The sequence below is a fragment of the Mus musculus genome, chromosome 6 (genome assembly GCF_000001635.26).
Source record: "Mus musculus strain C57BL/6J chromosome 6, GRCm38.p6 C57BL/6J".
Taxonomy (NCBI): domain Eukaryota; kingdom Metazoa; phylum Chordata; class Mammalia; order Rodentia; family Muridae; genus Mus; species Mus musculus.
In genome coordinates, this window is record NC_000072.6 from 113,894,461 (window position 1) to 113,908,998 (window position 14,538).

Here is a 14,538-nt window from a genome sequence, read left to right on the forward strand (position 1 = left end):
TGGAGTCATAAGCCAATGGACTCCTCCCTGGGTCACAGGCTGTCCATGAAGAGATAGGAGGTACCCTTGGGGCCCCTGGGCAGGGATCTCAGGGCACTCTGGTAATATGGCCACTGTCACCAAGAGTATCTGTATCCTAGGGGAGATGTTCCTTCCCAAGGCCTCTTCTGTGCCTGTCTCTGAGCTCTACAACTACATGTAGGCCCATTTTACAGAAGAGAAAACGGAGTCCTGGGGGTCTGGGGACCTAGTAAGAAGTAGAGGCAGAAAGTGGAGCCAAGCTGGAACCCACATGTGTCCATTTGGGGTCCCAGGCCTTGCCCTCTGATCCTACTAGAGGCTTCTTAAGCCTGAGGCAACAGCCAGGGACTCTGCGGTTGATGCCTCTGGGTGGATCAGAATGTGTGTCCAAGAGTTCACATGGCCTGGTCCTTCCTCAGCTGCACCAGGGCCCACACCTGCTCTTCTCCCACCACTTTTTCCAAAGCCCTGCAAGCTTTGGAACCGGACTTCCTATCCTCCAGTTTCAAAACTAGCTCACTTTACATTTGAGGTGATCTTGGGCAAGGAACTCAACCTCTCTGGGTCTCAGATGGCTCAACTCCATAGTAGGGAGCAGTGTTAGCTACTGGGCAGTGGTGTCAGTAAAGGGAGAATGGCAGGGGTTAGTCACAGACTGAACACAGAAAGTGGATGTCCCTGAGAAACCCCATGGAAATCTGAGATGCTGCGTCTCTTGCATCCTCTTTCCCTTGAAGACAACATTCTTAGATACCTCTTTAAGGGGGAAGCTAGGATCCCACCCAAGCCCCCAGTTCCTAGCTTTTGCTTTTAGATCCCTCCACGGTAGAGTGTGGATCTGGCCGCTGGTGATCTCTGCATGGCAGTCACTGACAACCTATTCACCAAGGTACAACACCCTCACTGTGAAACCCTGGGAGGTGGGCCCTTGCTATAGCCCTATTTTACAGATAAGAAAAACAAGGCAGAGTGAGCTGGAGTAATGAGTCAGCGCCACAGTGATTGGGACACTGGGACCCAAAAAGCACAGCTCAGGTGAACCCAATCTGGGGAACTCACCAACGTGAGTATGGGAATGCAGCTAGATTTTCCCTCTGGTCATAGGGCAGAAGCCATCAGATCTGTCTCCCAAGCCAGTGGGCAGATGTGTGCCTTTGACTGGCCTGACCTCTGGGGTTGGGGGAGGAGCTGAGACCTACTGGGTTTTGAGCTCACAAAGCAATGGAGCCAAGGTGGGTCACACAGGAGCCAGTACTGCAGAGCTGGGGATGGAGGCCCCCAAGGACAGCATGGATAAAGCATCTTAGGCCAGGCTGGCACCACCTTGTCACTGCACAGCCACTTCCCAGACACTCACCTTGCCTTATGACCTTGATGTCCTTGGTCTCTTCGTCTCCTGTCTACCCATCCATCCCCTGCACCCTTGCTCTAACACTTCCCCTACCCCCTGACTCTCTGCTCCCCAAACATATCCTTCCCACCCCCTGGCTGGAGAACTCCTACTCATCCTTTAAGAGTCCTCTCTAGCAGCCCCCCCTGCAGAGTAAGTACTCCCTGGATGTCCCCTCTCCATTAGCTGGTCTTCCCATGTACATGTGTCACCATCCTAATGTACTCCTAGGGACAGGAACCTGGGTCTCATTTGCCCATGGCATTCCTGGCAACAGACACAAAGCCTCCACAGATATTGATTGAATTAGTGAGTGCGAGTGCGAGTTTGTTGAATAAAAACGCAATCCCTGGAACAGGCCTGACTGATGTTTGCCTTTCTTGGTGGCTCTGGAAATGTTCTTTGGACTGGGGCTTCTAGTGTAGGAAATCTGCCAATAAATGGGGTTCCCTCTGTGCGCCAAGTTTGGAAAGGATAGAGGGAAACCCCCAAGGTTACTCAAGTGCCCCTGTCTAGAGATGTCTTAATGGGGACAGGAGGCTTGAGTTCTTGTCCCTGAAAGTCCCATCAGCCACAGATCACAAAGTCATTTCCTTTGGGTGGTTCAGCCAACAAAGATGTCTGGTTCTCACCAAATAAAAGGCTCTGGGCTGGGGTCTCTGGTTACTCAAGTGAAATCCACCAGACTTCAGTCCTCTAGACGGGCTGGCTTCCTGAAGGTAGAGAGTGGGGAGGTGGGGACAGACAGGATGGGGGTGATGAGCCCTGGAATGGCAGGAGAAGGAGGAAGGGGACTGGTCATGTGTCAGCCCCCTTCCTGTGTGATTGCAACACACAAATTGCCATTTATTGCTCATCACTGTGGTAGGAGAATTTGGTATTGTTAACCTAGAGGTGAGGAGCAAGCCCAGAGAGAGTGTGTGGCTTGTGTTGAGATGCATGGAACTGGCTGCAGAGTGTTGGGGAACCATGGGTAAGAAATTAGGGTGGAGGGGTGTCTGTATTGAATGGTGGTTGCATGGTGACCTCTCTCTGGTGCTTTCCTAGTGCTATCATGCATGCTTCCACACATAATCTGCAAAATACCTATGTGCTTATACACACACACACACACACACACACACACACACACACACACACACACACACACCACAACAGTAGCCCCAGTATATGGAGTACTGCTTCATTTTTTACTGATGGAAAAGCAGGGTGGAGTGGGGGTGGGGGTGGGGGTTGGGTGCAGCAAAGCCCAGGATTCTATAGATGGAACTAGAACCAGAAATTAAACCCTTCTGGGCTCCCATCTTGAGCTGGGTGGCTCACTGTTACCCAGATTTCTGGGTCTGTCCCCAGGGGGTAGCCCTTCCTTGCTATTTAGACCTTCTGTGGGCTTTCAGGGGCCCCTTTGTCTTTCAGGTCTCCATGGTACCCTTGGATAACTAGGGAGCCCAATGGGCACTAAGAGCACAGGGCTGGAGCTGTCCTGGCTCAGAGCTCCTGGAGGACCAACTGTGTGGCTCTGGACAAGTCCTCCACCTCTCTGGTCTCAGCTTTCTTTTGGAATGACAAGTAGAGTTCCACAGAGTTCCTACTTCTCCATGTGCTAACAGACTCAGTATCCACCATTTCTGCTTTCCAACTGCTGGGAATTCCTTAGGTGTGGAGAGCACAGGTAGCCAGAGAGCACCAAGGTTCACTCACAGGAGAGTGAGACAGGACATAGATTGTTGACATAGCATCTGACTTTTGGGGGAGGGCAGATGTGGCTTCCCTTCAGGGCTATGACTAAGCAGGATCTGGAAGGTGAGCAGGGGGCTGGGTGTTCCAGACAACAGGCTGTGCAAAGGTCCTATGGCTGGAAAGCACCATGCAACTCTGAGGCATAGGAAATGAAGGCTGAAGGACTGGAGGGCAGAGCCATGGTACAGGGCAGCCTTGTGACTGCGCTACAGATGCCCATTCTTATCCTGGGAACAGACCAGAGAAAGGCTACCGAAGGAAAACGATGCTGGGGGGTCTGTGCTGCTGGGGATAGCCTACCATTCCCTCAGCAACCACCTCATGCCCAGTAGCCAACATAAATATATGGGAATTGAGTTGTGAGTAGGACTGTTCAGTCTGGGCATAATGTCCCCCAACAAGGTTTGGACTGGCCCCCATGGTGACCCTGCTGACACCAGCCTCAGGGAAGCCAGGGCAATTGCTTAGTGTGACTGAGAGATGACCTGGTTGGAAGCATCACTTCACCCAGGTTCCCCTAAGACCTTCTCACATGAGAATGCATTGAAAGCTTCCCTGGACTCTTCAAGGAAGTGTGAGGGACACTCCATTACACAGATAGTCAGATAGAGGCTCATGGATGTCAGAGCTCAAGTCTGCCCAGCAAAGTTGAGATGTGGGCTGAGTGAGGAGTTCCACACTCATCTCTCTGCTATAGGTCTAGGGGAGGTTTGGTTCCTGTTGGACTCTTTGCAAGTGGTCTTGGGGAGGATGGAGGAACAGAAAGGCAGGGGGAGGACCACATCTGGGTCTCCTGAACTGGCTGCCCACAAGAGCTGAGCTGGGTGATACTGATAGAACCTCACTGGTTTCTTTAAGTTGTCTCTACCAGGTCTCATGTGCCCTCCCCAGAAGCGACTGTGAGAGCTGTCTTGAGCTGGTTCATATGGACACTGTCCTGCCCCCCACTTGACCCAGTCTTTCCCTCTTACAGCCTGAGAGTCTGAGGCCAAGGAGGGGCTGCTTTCCTTGCTCCAAAGCCAAGGATGGGGGTGTAGGGTCTACTCCACAAGGACACCGAAGCATCCTGTGAGGTCACCTTGCTCCAAGCTCATCTTTACTAGCCATTGCTCTACAAGGAGATCGGCACCAGTCAGGTATGGCCAGGACAGCCTGTTGAGTACAGGGCACTGTTACCATCAGTCCACAGGAGGCAGCCCAGGAGGCAGGAAGGGACACTGGGCCAGCTGTCAGGGAGCACAAGTGAGCCATGTGTATATGTATAGTATAGAATGGGTACTCAGAAAAATCCAGTTCATGTCCTCATCTCCACTCTGCCAAGGTGATATCTTGGATTCGTGTGGCAGCTGGCCTTTGATTTCTAATCCGAAGTTAACATTGGCTTTGCTTCAGCACTAAGTACCTACTGTATGCCTAATGCCACACATGGCTTGAACCTATGCACTGTCTTTGCAAGCAGGCCTTATAAATGACTTGGTAACAAAGAAGGAAAGGAGGGAGTCTGGGATTCCAGAGGAGGTGCTGAGGGTGCCTCTGTCCTGGAGTAGGTAGAATTCCTCTCTTCCCTTTCCTGTGGCCCCTCAAGCACCCTAGAGCCTAGCTAGAGCTGGAAACGATCTCTTCCATGGCTTGAGAAGGGCACTCAGCTGCTGTCCCACAGAAGAACCCATATGCGGGCCCCCAAGGAGCATCTAGCTCCAACCCAATTCTCAGAACAGTGCTGGCTGGAGGCCAAACAGGTCTAACCTAGAGAATCAGCATTGGCTTGTGCAGAGCTCAGGTCAAATCTGAACCCTGCCATGCATTGGCTGTATGGCCCTGGGCAAGTCACTCTACCTTTCTGAGTCCCATTTCTTTATCAGTTGTGTGACAGGAATATCTATCTTAGAGTCTATCCTAGGAATGAAGTGAGACGAGGTCTAGACTATTATCCCTGTTAGATGTGGCATGCACAGCCTTTGTTGAGAAATTATCCATCACACCGCTTCTGAGACACACAGGGGCCTGCCTGTATGGCAGGACCTGGAGGCAGTCTTGCTCAGTGGGGGCCTGGAGTTTCTTGTACAGCTCCCAAGAGCCAATAGTAGCTGCCTGTAACGTCACTGGCAGCTTAGGCCCCATTCAGGTGGGAGCAAAGCCCGCATAGATGATGCCTAGAGCAGCCTGTGCACAGGTTCTGGCCGTGTTTGGCAGCTGGGCTTGGCCTCCATATTCTTCACTGGTCCCTTCCCTTTGCTCCAGTCTTTGGCTCTGATGGCAGTTGGAGGACCTGCAGCCTTGCTTCTTGATGGTTGACACTCTATCCAAGGGTTCTAGGTGACACTGGTGAGGAGTGACAGAGCCCTAAGTGAACTCCCTAAGTGAACCAGTGAAGGCCTTTGTCTTTCTCTTCTCCTCACTTTCCCTGATTTGCCCCTGGGCCCAAAGTCTCTGCCCCAGCCCTTTCCTCTTGCCTCTGGAGCACTGAGGGTCCCTTATTTAAATCCCCCAGTGTCCCTACCACATGAGAGACCCATTGACTTGGTCTCTCCATGCCTTGCTCCCTTTTCTATGATTCACGAGCCCTCTGGGTCTGGGATGGGTTCTAATCCAGAGCTTTCCTGTCTGGCAATGTCCATGAGCTGCCTCTTGGAGCAAGGTGTAACAGGGGATGGTGCTATCCATGAGTTCTTGTGAGCTCTAGACCACCGTCTTTCCCTGTTTCATCATCTGCAAAATGGGGGTGAGGGGTTGGCAAAAAGGCTGAGTAGTCAAGGCACTTGCTGCTAAACATAATGAACTGAGTTCAATCCCTGGGAATCACATGGCAGAAGGAAGGAGCCAACACCTGCAAGTTCTTTCTCTTTCTCTCTCTCTGTCTCTTTCTGTCTCTCCATCTTTCTCTCTGTCTCTCTCTATATATAAATAAATGAATGAATAAATAAATATAAATAAATAAATGAATAAATGTATGTATGTGATGAAAACACTTAAAATGGGGGAAGGAGTCCCATTCTTGTGGAAGTGCACAGAGATCTCCTTGAGAGATCTACCAGCCAGGTTTGGGATGGAGAGCACTCCGGAGTGGCTGGGCCACTCTGAAGGGCAAGACTAGAGTCTACAGATAATTTAAGATGTGTTTTGAGAAAATACACACAAACACCACCACCACCATCACTACCACCACCACCACCACCACCACCACCACCACCACCACCACCACCACCACCACCACCACCACCACCACTACCATCACCACCACCACAAGAACAGGGCTCTGTCACTCCTTGTCTGCTCAGCTAAAAATAGCAATTGACAAAGGGCATGCCTACTCCACCTACCTGAGGTGGCTACAGGGGACAAGATTGCATCTCCTTCCATGAAGCCAATTCTACTTGCTTCATATGCCCCAGAACCTTGGCTTTCCTCCCCCTGGCTGTGACCTTGGCCATGGAGGAGCTGAGAGAGGCTAGGGAGAAGCCTGACCTGCACCCTGGAGCTTGCTCTATGAATGTCCCTTGGACCCTGGTAATGACAGCAGTGCTGATGAAGCTGACACTCAGAGGCACTATCTGCAGAGTGCTGGTGACAGCTCAGAATGCATCAGGTAGAGCAAACACACGGAGTCCTCAAGACCAGCAAGGAAGAAAGATCGCTGCCCATTTGATAGACAGGGATGCCGAGTAAAGACTGGCTCCAGAGTAAAGACAAGGTGTCCTCTCTTCATTGCCTATATTTGGCTCCAAGTAGGACCCACTGGGCAGGACACTGAGGCTCTGAGGCTTGGTTTGTGCCATGGCAGTTGGGTGGGAGCTGAAGGGAAGATCGGTATCATGGCTGGCCTGTGGCTCAGTGGCAGAGTGTTGGCAAAATGCCCAGGGTCCATGCCCTATCCTCAGCTTTTTCTTTTCTTTTCTTCTCTTCTGCTGATTGTCAGCATCAAAAACCGAGACCAAATCCACCAACTAAACAAAGCCCCACAGTGGCTGATGATGCTGTGGGCTGCACACACTGGAAGAGGGAAAGGCATGACCAACAGCAGTCATGGAAGAAGAAAGGTACGTGGAGCTGGAGTGGCACTCACAGAAAGCACTTAGAGAGGGTACGACTCCGCAGCAGAACCCCCAAACATCAAGCAGTGAGATCTTTAGAGTCTACAGGTGATTAGTCTCATAATAACTTATACTCCCAAATCCTTGGTTTCCACTTAGCACAGTGGTTCTCAACCTTCCTAATGCTGCACCCCTTTAATACAGTTTCTCATGCTGTGGTAACCCCCAACAATAACATTATTTTTGCTATTACTTCATAACTATAATTTTGCCACTGTTATGAACTGTAATGAAAATACCTGTGTTCTCCCATGATCTTGGTTGCCTCGAAAGGTGATTGCATGGAGCATTTTGTTATAGTGAGAGAAAGCTGACTAACATAGTGTGTGAATTACCATTTGTCTTTGAAACAATTCCCTTATTAGAACTATGTGTGGATGGCCTTCTGTATCCTTGGATCCCCACACCTCAGATTCCACCAAACGTGATTGGGAATAGCTTGAGAAATGCATCTGCTTTGGGAAATATTTACGCGACAGATGGATGTCTTAGGTGTTATAAGTCATAATAGAATCTATCTGAAGTATTCGGGGAGTGTGTGTGCAGGTTCCACGAGGCTCCTACCAATTGTCACATTTCCCACAGTGGCTTCAGCAGCCTTTGTGTGTGTGTGGGGGGGTGTCCCAGAGCCCAGCCCTCTTAGATCCCCTGGGATGACAATCATTGTAGGTCTTGCTTGCCTAGCATGTTACAGTAAGCACACTAGTGGAACAGCATACTGTCTGTCCCTGGGGAAACATGGCTGAGCCCCTGGCTGGAGGATGGGCATCCTGGAACTAATTTAGGGTGTGGAGAGATTTTTCAGAGGCTAGAAGGGACAGTAGGTCTCCTAAGAGCTGCCTGTGTAGGGGCAGGGCGGGGGAAGGGTGACTCTGGGCAGCATGAGGGCAGTATGGGGTCACCCGGGCACAGTCTATCCCTAGCTTCAGGTCATGGCTACGTCTGCACCCAGGGATAGCAGCTCCCTATAAGGCTTTTCTAACTAAGTGCCACCACAGCGTCCTGACCTCAATGACTAACACACATTCTTGGCCTAGTTAGAAAGCCCCTCGCCTCTCATATTTATAGCACCTCCCCATACCACTTATGCCTCAGAGGGAGGCCCAGCCCTGCTTAGGAACCTGCCCCTCTCAGACAGGGTCTTGCTGTATAGCCCAGGATGACCCTGAATTTATGTCCTTCCTGCTGTCTTCCAAGTGCTGGGATCGCAGGTGTGCACCATCACACCCAGCCAAGGACCTCTTCCCATCATGTCTCCCTGCCCTGATCCACTCTTTTCCGAAGGTGTTGCTAGACCCTCCTTCTTCAGGGATAAGAACAGGGATGCCACAGGGGCGACACCAACAAGCAACACCCTCCTCAAATTGCAAAGGTTGAGGTTTGAGGTCACCAAATGTGCACCAAAAACTCGGCCCATGTAAGTTCACCTGCTTTTTGCCATGACCCACAGGCAAAGGAGAAAACTGAAGCCAGAAAGGTTTGAGAAGCTTGATGGAGGTCGCAGAGCACCTCACTCCAGAGTTGATTGATTTCCCCTGGGTCCTGGGCTAAACTTGGTGCACTGACTGGATCCTTACGCAAGTGGACTTCCCCTATTCATTTCCTGGCTAAAGGATCTCTCACCATCTATAAGAGAGTGTTAGGGATGGGAATAGATGGCTACTCATGGTCCCAGCTTGCTGGGCACATTAGCTTCCATTTTCAGATGAGCTTCCTGGAGGAGGAGCTGGTTGTTTGTGTAACGCAATGACGTTCTTGTAATCACTATCCTCAAAGAGGAGGGTCTAACCCCTCATGCTTAGACCCCCCGCCCCAAGGAGGTTCCCAGGAATATGACTGATACCTGGGGGGCCGAGCAGGGTGTGAGTCACAGCTGGGGCACATAGGACAGGCACCTTTACAAAGGGAACATAGAGGCCCAGGAAAGGGCATTATGTAGTCTCTGTAGGTGAGTGACAGCGGATGGGGCCTTGATGGGGTGGGGCAGGGACTTACTCCCTTGTTTCACTTAAGCGTCAAACTCTGCTTGCCCTCATGCCAAATGTCTCTTTTCTTTTTCTTTAAAACTTCTTTTATCTTTATTTATTTCATGAGTACAAGTGTTTGCCTGCGTCTACGCCCCATACGCATGCACGTGTCTGTGGAGGCCAGAAGAGGGCGTCAGATCCCCTGAAAAATCTAGTTACAGTGTGGGTGTTGCTGTCATTGAGTGCTGGGGACTGAACTTGTGTCCTCTGGAAGAGCAGTCAGTGCTCTTAGCTATGGAGCCATCTCTCCACAAACCCCCAACCCCATACGCCTTTTCAAGTATTGGTTTGAAGAGTTTGAGTCACCTGTGCCTTGATCATTTCCAGTTCCAAAGGACGGCAAGAAGGACACCACCCTACTATTACCTGGGATTTTGCTCTGTGTAGCTCTGCGCCAGGCATGGTACAGTTGCTTGTTCATTTAACAACCATGTGCTTGTCATCTGCTCCTCGCCAACCATCAGCAGCCTCTTTAAGAGTTGGAGTCCTGGCCGGGAACATTCTGCTTGAGCATGGTACTAAATGTGGGGTCTATAAATGTGGGAGCAACCTCCCTAGAATTTGTCACCCACTGACTGTACTTGTACACATTCCCTGACTACAGAGATCCAGCCCCAGGCCCGTGTCTGGGGCTCACACCTACATTGGTACCCTGACACGATGTACAAGAACAGTTTGAATACTGTCTTGCCTTTCTGTTCTCTTTTAACTAAGCCCTGGGAGCTAAATCCTAACCTCAGCCTCAGAGGAAGCCACAGGCCAGTCACTTTCAGCATCCCAGAATGAAGAAGGGAGGTGTTGGGCTGCGGGTTGTGTCCTTAGCCAGGAAATTGACGGGCGACCCTGATTTAATTAGCTTTTCCTTGCGATGATTTGGAGACGGCTGTAATTAGCTTGGGGACCCAGAGGGAAAGGCCTGGGTGATGGAGCCAGGGAGGAGCAGGTGGCAAAGGAGGATGTGGGCTGGATTCAAGAATGGACCCCTGTTTTTCCAGGTAAGGCAGGTCAAAGAACTTGGCTACTCATGGGAAACCAGTCCCCTGCAGGTGGACCTGGCTGGGAAGGCTGTGGGCCTGTGGCTGGCCTTTGTAGGGTTTGGTATGTGTGGGGGTCGTCACATTGGACCAAGTTACATATGTCTGTGGCCTCTCCAGGACATACAGTGACCTGGAGGGCGGCATTTAGCCTATGCCATGACAGATACACCTTTGGAGGCCCTTGTAAGTGGCTGAGGATATATCCCCCAACACCAAGCTAATGAAGGGGGATAGGGGGATTCTGATTCTAGTTTGGAGGAGGAATCTCCCAGGGCAAGCTCTGTACTGCATGGTGGCTGGTGGACATGAGCCAGACACGGGTTGAGGGTTTGCCTGTGTGAGCCTGCAAGGCAGAGCCTTGCAGGTGGGCGGATCTGTAGTTTGAAGATGGCTTGCTCCTGGTCTTGAGGAGTGCTGGTTTGTTCACACAATGTGGCAAGTGGAACCTAATGGGAAGTGTTTGGTCACAGGAGTAGGGTCCCAAAGTAAACTTCAGTACTAGGGGTGTCCACCTCCAGCGTTGACACTGTGTCACCCAAGAGCTAAAGTCAACTGGAGTGCCAGCTCTAGAAAACCATCTGTGGTGTCACATCAGCCTTTGCCCCTGAATCTTTCGGACCCCCCCCCCTGTGTGTCAGAGACCATTTGCCTTGCTGCCTCTCCCACCAGCTACATGGGAAGCAGAGCTGCTCTGCCCATCATAGAAGAAACTGAGGGTCAAAGAGGAGGGGCCATGCTCTAGATATGGGTATGTCTAGCTGGATTTGAACCTGGGCGCTGTGAGAACAGACCCCCTGTTCTTGCATACTTCTCTGGGGGTGTGACAAGGAGGACTAGGGGACAGACAGAGCAGGAAATGTGGGGGTTTAACTCAGCTTGGCACTTGTAGGCTGTGTGGCCTCCATGAGCTTGGTCTTCGAGATTCAGAAACCTTGCCTGACCCCAACCACGGATGTTTCAGGCATGGAATTTCAGTGGGTCTCCCTGACCTGTTTCTTCTTCCTGGATTCCTCAGCTGAGCTGCTTGCTCCCCAGGGTCCCTAACTAGGTTTCTACCTTGCACCTGCCTGCATCCAGGTCTATAGCCCAAGCCTGGGACCTGAACCCGTTCTTGCACATGCTTACATACCCAGGCACCATTTTTCAACTGCTTATCCCTCTCATCATAACAACCACAGAGAGGTTATGCAGTTGGCTCAGGGTCACACAGCTAAGACATAAAAGACATGGAATTTATCCTGTATCTCTTAAGTCCCCAGCCCGAAGTCCTCTCTGATATCTTACCACCCCATGACTGTCATGTCTACAAATGTCCCTTCTGTCTCATGGTCATTGTGTTGTAAGACCCTTACTTTATGGTAGCCCCTGCTGAAGCCAGTACTGCACCTCCTGGCTTCAGGGAGGAGATCATTCTGGAAACTGTCCAAGAAAAAGATGTGGATGACTTTAGCTCTGCAGCTCTTGCTTGCAAAACACAGTGAAGCCCAAACAGAAGTGAGCCTGAAAAGATGTCCACCCAACACTGCCTGCGGGTCAATCTATAGCTCAACAGCACAATATAGCAGCCCTTCACAGAGAGAGCGACATCAGAGTCACATCCCAGGTAACTTCAGATGTACCCGATCCTTTCTAGACCCCCTGTCTCTTCATCTGCAAAGATGCTGCTACTACTGGCTTTCCAGGCTTGCTGTGAGTGCAAGGATGATAGAGAAGGGTCTAGAACAGGACCTGACACATGAGAGGTGTTCCCCAGACAGAAGATGAACCCAAGCTTTCACAGTGAAGGTTACAAATATGCATGAAAGGAGGGGTAGAAAGGACAGAGTGGAGATTTTAAAAAGGGCTGGTGGATGCAATGGCAGGGCTGGTGATCACAAGAGGTGAGTTCCATCATCTGCATCCCTGTCTATGTTGTATTATGTTATCCTCATCTCAAGGCAGGAACTATTTCAGTACCCATTTCATAGGTAGGAAAACAGAAGTGTGAGAAGGTTCAATGGGAACCAAGTGGTAAGTTATCAATGAAAGGAAAAAGCAACTGGTGGGCTGCCTAGGATGCATTTGTCAATTACTGGCCCCCCAACTTCTGCCTCTTCTTCCTCTGTCTCTCACACAAACTTAATAGCTCCTCCCTGTCAGGCTACCTTGGCCAGCATTGACTGTAGCATCTGGTGAGATCCAGGGACCCCTGGAATTCTGATTGCCAACTTGCCATAGCAGGGCTGGGGTGCTGAAATCTCTTGATAGGATTCTGGAAGGGGTGAAGCACCCCATATCTGTTACACCTGTCACTGGGTGAAGTGACATCGAACTTAGAACTCCAGGCCAAGGGAAAAATTCCACTGTCCCCTCTCCTTCTTGACTGAGTGGTTTGGTTATGGGGGAGCTTGTGTGACCTAGGATGGGCAGAGGGGGTGAGGACACTTCCCACAGGCTCCACTGAGCTGTCACACACATGTCTGAGGTTCAGACATTTCTCTCTGAGCCTCAGTTTCCCCTTTTATCTCTGCCACAGCACAAAATGAAAGAAAGCGACTTGGCAGAGCCAGGCTGGCGTGGAAACCACAAATGGCCCATTTGCAAGAGCAGCTTAAAATACATTTGTTTGTTTTGCTTGGAGCTTAAAATAAAATTGAATTAAATGCCAATGTTGAAAAATTGGAGGACCGTGCCTAGGAACTCAGAGCGCTGGCTTCTCCCAGGATGCCGAGGCTGTCCACCCTGGTTGCTGGCTGGAGGAAGGAGAAGGCCACAGGGATGGATGGACGGCTGTTCTCCTGGGTCCCCTCTAGCCTTCCTGCAGGCAGAGCATCTACCTGAACATGGGATGTGGAAGGGGACACTGCTTGGACTTGTCTCTTCTGATTGTGGGCACCCCTTCCCATTTGTACAACAAACATTCATCCCAAACACGGCTTACTCTAGAAGCAGCAAGTGGAACACTAGGCACTGGACACCTACAGACCCACCATGGGGTTCCTGGACCCTTGTGTACTGAGCACCCTGAGTATCACAGATGGGAACACTGAGGCGCAGATAGGCTAACTCACTTCTTGCGGTAACATGATCAGCAAGTGGGAGGATTGGGCTGTGAATGCCAGCAGCCTGCCTTTCTCAAATATATGTCACTGCAAAGAACAGTGGACCCCTTTTCTGGGGCAGGCACTCCCAAGGCTCTGCCCGAGTTTTTGCCTCCCCATGGCATGTAATCACCACCTTCCCTTTCTCAGCTGTTTTATTGCCTCCATCACACACCCACAGACTCTCGCCTCTCGATGTCTTTCTTAGCAATGGAAACTGAGGTACAAAGAGGTTTGAAGTGACCTGTGCTTGTAGCATGGCCAGAGCAGCAGAGCCAGGGTGTGGCCTTGGATCCCTAGCATTTGCAACTGAGCTCTTGGTAGCCTGGAGTTCCTGGGTGCCCTCAGCCAGCCAGCTGGCCATCCTTCCTCCCTCACCCATCCAGCACTCAAGTGTATCCCTGACTGGCCACTCTGTACTGGACATGGTGACATAGAGACACCTCTAGTGGCTCTTGGCTGCAACTACATGAAACCCAGCTGGAGTGGAAGGTGACACACATCTCCAGAACATGCCTTGTAGGGCTGAGCCCAGGGAGAGAATTGGTTTCCAAGTCCTGGGGAGCCCAGGAGGCTGAGGCAGAGGGAAGCTGCTGTGCTTGGCCTTTTGTTTCAGGATGAACATGGGAACATCTGTGGATCAGGAGACCCCTGTCCCATTCTTCCCTCAGCAACCACAGCAAGGACCAGCCTTCTGGCCCGAGATCCTGAGCAAGTGCTCCCTCTGCCTGTGCCTCAGTTTCCCTCTCTGTGGAAAAGAGGTGCTACACCAGCAGAAGATGCAAACTGGCAGCCCTAATGCCTCACTCATTCAGACTTGGGAATATTTTCTTCTTGGAAGGATATATTTATATTTAAATTCTGTGTGTGTGTGTGTGTGTGTGTGTGTGTGTTTCAGGGGTGTGTGCCTATGTAGGGGTTGTGCTAGTGCTATGGAAAGGAGTGTTAAGTCCCTTCTCCTTAAAGTAATCCTCCTGGTTCCTTCCCTTTTGTGCTTGCTCTGTGTTCCTGTCTCTGTGTACTGGGGGAAGCCAATGTGGGAGAGACAGAGACAAACTTGCTAAGGTAGGTTCTACCTATGTATGAAGAAGAACTACATATCCCTAGACCTGGTGCTAAACCCAGAGTGTGTTGGTAGAATTTGGGGCTCCC

General features: G+C 50.9%; 1 protein-coding gene across 16 annotated transcripts in view; it reads right to left on the reverse strand.

Moving 5' to 3' along the window:
* Atp2b2 (ATPase, Ca++ transporting, plasma membrane 2) overlaps window positions 1–14,538 on the reverse strand; it is a 298,783-nt gene that overhangs the window by 150,630 nt on the left and 133,615 nt on the right. The gene's annotated exons all lie outside the window — the stretch shown is intronic.